The 8,331-nt window shown below is 41.5% G+C and overlaps 1 long non-coding RNA gene across 3 annotated transcripts; it reads left to right on the top strand.

The window, feature by feature from the left end:
- On the top strand, positions 6,246-7,377 carry LOC109725955. Of its 3 annotated transcripts, none has more exons than XR_002220386.1 (5): positions 6,246-6,416; positions 6,496-6,589; positions 6,847-6,927; positions 7,016-7,110; positions 7,193-7,377. It is a non-coding gene; the product is annotated as an uncharacterized LOC109725955 (long non-coding RNA). The 3 variants fall into 3 exon arrangements; XR_002220385.1 differs by having other exon boundaries at positions 7,013-7,110; XR_002220387.1 differs by having other exon boundaries at positions 6,844-6,927; positions 7,013-7,110.

The following is an 8,331-nucleotide window of genomic DNA, read 5'->3' as shown; positions in this document are numbered from 1 at the left end:
CTGTGCCGTCGTGCCACATAGGAGCGGCCCAGCAAGACCCAGAGGCTCGAGCCGGGCCGGCCCGGCACGGGTGCTACAGTGCCCGTGCCGTGCTATAGCCCGGACAGAGGCCATGCCGGGCCGGGCAGCCCACGTGCCGTCCGGCCCGTTTTACATCCCTACCCGCATGCTAGACTTATAGGAGGTCGGGCCCGCGTGTTACGCAAGAGCCTGTTGGCATGCAAGTACTACGAGGGCTATATGCATAGCAGGCCTTGGGTGGCCCGCCCAGTTATTGGGCTACCTGCATGTTGGGCCTATGGAGCCCAACCGAGTGTAGGTCCAACTAAGGCATGCCATGGGCCGAGCACAACAGCCTGGCCCACATGTGACCCGATTGCTGCCCTCCGCTTGGGCCCAACCCACGGTCTGGCCCACTTGCAGTCCCTTAATCCAATTAATAAAAAAATAAGGAATCAAATAATTTGTTGGAAGCAGGACTTAAACCCACAACCTTCATGAAACATGAAACATTGTTTTTATAGCTTGCTTCCTCTAACCATCCATACCAACTCTTACTCATAAAATATTATGTATGCCACTTAATTATATATTATTTCTTGCCATCTTATATATGTTATAGCTAGTCAAAATTGCAATGTGTTTTTAATTAATTTGTGACATGGATTTATTCTTGATCAATTTGATATATTATTTTAATCTGCGTTGGATGAGATGATTTTTAGTTTTTTTTAAAGGCGAAATTTTTGATTTGAAGATGCATTGAAAAATTTTATTATCAAACTAGATTGAGAATAATATTGTGGATATTTGTGCCAAATTTAAAATTATATGCATTATTATAGTGATATATGGCTTCCAAAATTTTTTCCATCGCGGATTAGCTAAATCAAGATAGACTTGATGTAATGAATTATGATATGTAGTATAGAAAAATTGAATATCTCCTTAATGAGAAAGGAGTACTTAACTATTTAACCAACAGTAAGGTTTAGCCTGAAGAAGGCACGACGACTCAGCATCGTCGTGATTTGCACGCCTATAATGAGTAGCTTGACAAAGATCGAAGTGCACGCTATATGATACTGAGTTGTATGCACAATGACTTGACTAAGAAATTTGAGAATTATAAGACTGCTACAAATATGTGGGAGCAACTCAAAGTGAAATATGGTAGCACATCGACTGCAAGGCTCCGTGCCTTAAATCTCAAATTCAATCAATATATACTAGATCTAAAGCATTCTATGGCAGAGCATTTAAGGGTGATGTTTGCTATGATAAGAGAACTTAAAGCAGCCGGTTGCGAGCTCACTGATGAATAGCAGGTTCAATCAATTATAAGGTTCTTACCAGATTCATCTTGGGATCAAGCCAAGGTTGTGCTAACTCACAGTGAGGGTATTAAAACCTTCAATGATATAGCTCGGCATCTTGAGTTGGAAGCGGAGCGCAGAGAGGCGAACTGTACTAATGTACTCCTTGCCCACGGTGGACAACGTAGAGGCAAGTGGCCTAAGCACAAGCACTGAAATGGAGTAAATAAATATGAAAAGACTGGGAACCATGTGCAAAGTAAGGGTGGAATTGATAAGCGCCACAAAAGCAGGCGTGGAAAGAAAAACTTAAATAAAGTGAAATGCTATAACTGTGGAAACATGGGACACTTCGCTCGTGATTGTATTGAGTCGAAAAAGGTAAATCCCAATCCTGACTCTTTTATTTATGTATGTTCACATGTTTTTGTTGCTCACGCTCTCTCTGATTGGATTGTAGACATAGGAGCAACAAAGCATGTAACCAGAGATTGAGCAGGATATGTGGATTATCGTCGGGTGTCTGCTGGCAGCCATTATGTCATGATGGGAAACGACACTGAGGAAGAAGTCCTTGGTATTGCCGTATACCAACTTAGATTGCGCAATTGTATCGACTGTCTCTAGCGCAAGTGGCAAAGGGCTTGATAGTTGGTACTCGAGGTCTGAAGTTAGAATTCTAGTTGATTCATATTTCTAGCTAAGTTTATTTCTAAATGAAATAAACGAAGCGGGTAGCATGCTACCTATCTCTCAAAAAAAGAAGAAGAAGAAGATTGCACAATGCTCATTATTTGATATTACATGATGTACTGAACGCACCGAACATCCGATGTAATCTATTGTCAGTTTTAGGTTACTTAGATTAGGTTTTTTTTATTTCAATTTACGGATACCCAGTTAGCTATTTATTTGGGCAAGAACTTTTGTGGTAATGGTTGTTTAAAGAATGATTTCTTTGTCTTAGATTTGAACTTGAATTCTATTAATAACAATAATAATCCTACTTTATTAGTTTCTTTTGATAATATGTCTGATTCTATCAAATGGCATGCGAGATTGGGTCACATTGGACAAGAAAGAATGGCCAGACTAGCTAGAGAAGGCCTGTTGGGGTCACTCGCTAAGCTTAGTCTATCTCCTTACGAACCATGTTTAGCACGAAAGGCCTATAGAAAACTTTTTTGTAAGGCACTTAAGGCAACTCATCCATTGGAGCTAGTTCATTCTAACATATGCGGACCTATGAATGTGAGAGCACGCCATGGTGTGTCCTATTTCTCCTCACTTTCATCAATGACTACTCCCGTTATAGTTCGGTATATATGTTGTCTCACTATTCAGAAGTTTCAGATTATTTTAAACGCTTCTTGGTGGAGGTTGAGAATCAAACAGAAAGAACTCTAAAGGCTCTACGTACTGATAGAGGACGAGAGTGTTTATCGGACCAGTTCAAGAAACTGTGCGAGGAAAAAGGGATACGTAGATAGTTAACTATTCCCAACACTCCGCAACAAAATAATGTTGCACAGAGGAGGAATAGGACATTTTTGGAAATGGTTAGGTCAATGATAGTGCAAACCAACCTCCCAATTAGTTTTTGGGGTGATGAGCTGTTGACTGCTGCCTATATACTTAACCCAGTGCCCGCTAAGTCAGTTCTTTCAACTCCCTATGAGCTATGGTATAATATAAAGCCAAATTTGGAAGGCTTACGTCTATAAGGATCTGTAGCATATGTGCATAATACTTTTCATAAACATAGGAATTTAGGCTCCAGAGCAAATAAGCAAATTTTTATTAGATATTCTGATTGCTCGAAAGGCTATGTGATGTATGGCAAGCATCCGGATGGAGGAATGACTGAGATAGAGTCCCACGATGTGGATTTTCTTGAGCATGATTTTTCAGACATTGGTGAGATTAAAAAGGACCTTGCACTATACGAGTTGCAAGAACCTAATGGAAATGTCCCATTGTTAGGCGAGAATGAGGCACTAAGGCCATATGAAGTTATAGCCCAAAATAATGGGAGTGTAAGTGGGAGTATGTAATATACTGAAACTTCGGTAGACTATACGAACTTTAGTCAAATTGACCAAAGTGTCCGAGAGAAATAGTTGGACAAAGTCCATTTAACATTCCAACAATGTTGGAAGGGTTAAAGTTGAGTTCCAAAAGAGTTAGAAAGGTTTTAGCATTGCTCGGCACGATTTGGAGTCGAAACAATACAAAACTTAAGTCTGGAGCATTATTAACCGGTAATGCATTGGAGCGGTACTGGAACCAGGCAGGCATCCGAGAACAGCAGCTCTCGGGTTTGAGTGTTTAAGGCTGTTAAACCGGTGACACCCCTGGTGCGTACCGGTACCAGGTCAGCTACCCAAGAAGGTAGCTCTTGAGTTTGGCTGTTGCGTAACCATTGAACCGGTGACAAAATCCTGCGTACCCGTACGCAGTGCCACTCGCAGCAGACTTTGGTCTGCTGCAAATAGAAAGAAAGGGAGGGTCTAATTGCTATTGTAGCAACCTATAAAGTACCCCACCCTCTCTTTTCTCTTGTTCCCAGCTGAGAACACATATCTCTCTCATTTCTCTCCCTCTTTGTAACACACTGGACCTTTGCAAATGGCGAGATTCGAGTGTTTGATCTGTGTTCTAAGTTTTTCCAGATATTCTGAAGGGTTGTTGACAGTGTTCCGACCTATAGCTCGTATCCTAAGATTTATGGTATGTTAAGTAGCGCTAAGGCCACCAAAGAGGTGGACTTAGGCTGCTCTCGGGTTGCCTCTGCAGGGCTATGTACCGGTACAGCCTTGATAGTTGCACCGGCACAGAAAGTGTACCGGTACATCTTGATGGTTGTACTAGTACAAATGTGGTGAACTGCCAACCCGAGGCTCGGGTTTGCATTTTCGCGAGATTTGTACCGGTACACTTTATCGTGTACCGGTATTGTAACGCACTGAATCTTTGCAAATTGCGAGGTTCGAGTGTTTGCCCTGTGTTTCGAGTTTTTCAGATATTCTGTAGGGTCGTTGACAGTGGTCCGACCTATGGCTCGTACCCGGAGAATTACAGTATTTTAAGTGGCGCTAAGGTCGCCAAAATGGAGAACTTAGGCTGCTCTCAGGTTGACATATCAAGGGTGGTGTACTGGTACGCCTTGATGGCTGTACCGGTACATGGTTGATGGTTGTACCGGTACGGGGTCGTGTACCGGTACACGGCCAGTTACCCCGCCAACCCGAGCCTCGGGTTGCAATTTCGTGGGGCTTGTACCGGTACACGGGCCCGTGTACCGGTACACTTTGGCAGAATTTGATCTGGCCGAACTGCAGGAGTGTTTTTGCGATTGTAGCCTCTCTATATCAGCACCCACGCCCCTTAGGGCTTTCCCTGAGCTGAGGATTGAGGAGATAAGGTAGGGGAGCCTCTCTTTTTCCCCTCTTTGGATTTGATCTCCATTTTGCTTGATTTTTAGAGGATTAATTTCTTCTTTGTGCTTTTTGATGTATTTTCCACCTTGGAGAAGCTTGGACCTTGGGTTTGGAGCTTGAGAGGAGGGAGATCTCCACACTTGGTGAGCCTTGAGCTTGGATCGAATCTTCTAAAAGGTTGGTAGCAAGTTTCTTTCCTCTAGATTTTAGTTTTGATGCTTGAAACTAGATGGAACCCTAGGAAATCGAAAAACTAGGGTTTATTTGGGGCTTTTTGATTAGAGAATTTTGGAACTAATCTAATGGGATTAGAACCTTGGTTTAGGTTGCTTTAGAAGGGATTTGACTTCCATTTGAGCTTTGGAGAGGAATTTTTACACTATAGGTGAGATTTTTGGCCATTTTGCCTAGTAGGTTAATGTTTGAGCTAGTACTTATTCGTTTGCTTTTTATAGCTCACTTTTTTATGCTTTTAGGATGCTAGGAGCTTAGTGGACACCTTCGTTGGAGCAAACGAAGGATTGCGCGCCGTTCGGTGGGTTTGACCTAGCCATATAATGAAAAAATCTCATTTATGATGATTTGAGTATTGTAAAATAAAAAATCATGCATATTCATGTTAGATGCATTATTTATGAATTTTAGAATGTTTAAAATCCCTATGTTGTGTACAATAAAATTTTGGACCTCTATGTAGTAGAAAGCTTGCATAATGGATTCATGCATGTGTTCGGGCATTCTAGTTGAACTTGAAACCTTATTTTCCTATGATGAAAATGAGATTTGTATTATTGTAGTACACTGAACTTTGGCAAATTGCGAAGTTCGAGTGTTCGAATAGTAATTGGAACTATTCTACGACTTTTGAAGGATTGTGAGAGGTTTTCAGCAAGTTACGGAAGCCAGCAAGTGGCCGGAAGCGGAAAAGTGCATTGCAATTGCACTATCAACTCTAATACGTTGAACTTGGTCAATTGCAAAATTCGAATGTCGGGTTGGTATCTGGAGCTAACCCACATCTTTTTAAGAGTGGAAGTGAGGTCCTTGACTGGTTATAAGAGTGAACAAACAGCCGGAAGATCAAAAGTGCATTGCCCTGTAGACGTGGAAAAGTGCGAAGTTCAAATGTGATATTTTGAATTTGACTGATTATGAAGTCTGATGAGTGGGAATGATAAGTGGAATTATCCTACATTCTCTAAAGGGTTTAGAGAGGTTGGTGGACAAGTAGGAGAGTGATTAGACTACGGGAAGCGAGGAAGTGCATTGCTACTGCCATCTTGCACATTCTGCATTGTTGTACCGATACAGGGTGAGTGTTGTACCGGTACAGGTAGCAGCAGAAGCAGCAGCTACGTGGCAGCTAGGCCAATTTGGTCTTTTTCCACTCCATCCCTATCCTTATCTTCCCAGCCCGCCCCCAGCAGTTCACCAAAGGGTGCTGGAGTCCAGAGGTGAGGGTTTTGCATCTCTTTTACTCTCTCTCTCTAGAGTTTTCTCTCTCTAAGATGAAAGCAAGGAATTGAGCTTGTTTCTCTTTGCTCTATGAGGGTTGCTGTAGAAGGGGGCCTGAATCAGCTGTGAAGGAGTAAAAATGAGGCTTAGGGAGAGGTATTTCATGACCCTAGCTCTGTAAGAAGCTGGGTTGAGGTTTGAGGGGGTAAGTTATTCAATTTGCTCCTCATGTTTTGAGCTAGGGGAGTGAAGCTGATGTGTTTTGGTTCCTTGATTACTAGCAGGTTTGGGAAATAGTCTCAACAGCTAGAGAGGGGTAATTTTGCCGTAATTCCTCTATTTATACCTAGGGAAAAACTAAAGTGAAGCTGTGAGAAGGTAATTGATTGATTAAATACATGATTGATGCTATATGAAATATAAAATGAGGTAATACTGCAGATTTTGGGGGTCTATGTTCTCGGCAGTTAGAATATTCATTCTGAGTTGAATAATACGCTTTCGTGAACTGATTGTGAATATACTTCAACTTGAGGGAAGTGTAATTTCAAGTTGAGAATCTATGCAAGTAAATTCAGCCTATACTAATTGTATAAGTGAAGTAGTGATGCAGTTTTGGAATCTAATTACAGCAGGTTAGTGACTTTTGAAGCAGAATTGGGAGGTGATTCTTCAACCCTGAGCTAAGGAAAAACTGAAATTGAAATTTGGAAAAGGTAATTAGCTAGTTAATTACCTTATATTGATACTATATTAAGTATAATAGTAGAGTAATGGTGCTGTTTCAATATATGTTTTCAGCAGCCTTGGAATTCCTTTTGAGCTGAATGTTGGGACTTTTGTGAGCTGGTTTTGAGGTGTTTCAACCAGGGGTTGAACTGAACCAAATCGGTTAGAAGGTAAATTGCTTACCAACTCATTAGTTGATAAGATTAGTTGTACTTCTAATGCAGTTTTCATGCAATTACCGCATACTTGCAGCAGGTTCGCAGTGAACCATTTGATCTTATTTGACTAAGTTTTGGAAGCTTTCGAAGGCTGAATTTGATACTCCAATCTGAACCAAAACGAGAAATTAAGCATTGATACTGTGCTAAAGGCTTCGGATTACCTTCATTGGCAGAATCGACGTGAGCTTCGATAATTAGGTGGGTCGGACCTTCCCGAAATGGACGAATTTCCTCTATGTCTCCATTGACAATATGAGTTAAAGTGATTGCATATTTATGTGAATGTATGTGTATATGATGAAATTGAGATATGTATTCAGGTGGATATCACATCAAGCATAGTAGTATTTCTTTGTAGTAGAGAAAGAATTATGGAATTGTTTATTCTAGTTAGATCTCTTGTTTTATTAATCAGCATCCATGATATGAGTAACCTGTACAAATGAGTTAAGCATGATTTCATTCAGGAGGGAGGAATTGTTAACCATGAAAGTATCATTTGAAAGTTTTGAGTAGCCCAAGGATCTATCTAGATTGTATCTATCACCTAGAGGGGGGGTGAATAGGTGAACGGCCAAAAAACCACAAATCTCGATGTAATAAAAATAAATGCGGAAAATAAAAAGCACACCGAGATTTACGTGGGAAAACTCCAAACTCGGAGTAAAAAACCCACGGGACCAACACGCGATAACAATCCACTAAGAATAAAAGATTACAAGGTGATTTACCGAATCCACGGACTCAAACCTCTCTTCTATCTTCTCCGGATCTCGCGCACACCAACGGGTTGTCCACGCCCCACGTCCGAATCCACGAACGCCACGTCCCGAATCCACGAAACGTCACCACTTCGAATCCACGAAGCCTCGATCACGTCGAATCCACGACGCCCACTCGAATCCACGAGCTCACGATCCGAATCCACGAACCGTCTTCGTTCACGCCGAATCCACGACGCCGTTCATGAAGAGCATCATGTGTATGGTGATCCTTCGCTTAGGAGTATCGTAGAAAACCAGGGAATAGAACTCCAAGCGAAGCGGAGATCAAATCGACATATTAATATCAAATTTCAATATCTCGATTTGATCTAAAAGAGGCTTTTTGTAGAAAATAGGTTTAAGATGAAATCCGAGCCTCTAGGGTTTCTCAAACATGTATTCTTAT

This window comes from Ananas comosus, linkage group 20, assembly GCF_001540865.1.
Source record: "Ananas comosus cultivar F153 linkage group 20, ASM154086v1, whole genome shotgun sequence".
NCBI lineage: Eukaryota > Viridiplantae > Streptophyta > Magnoliopsida > Poales > Bromeliaceae > Ananas > Ananas comosus.
The sequence above is the reverse complement of the archived record's forward strand: the minus strand, read 5'-3'. Positions and strand labels throughout refer to the sequence as shown.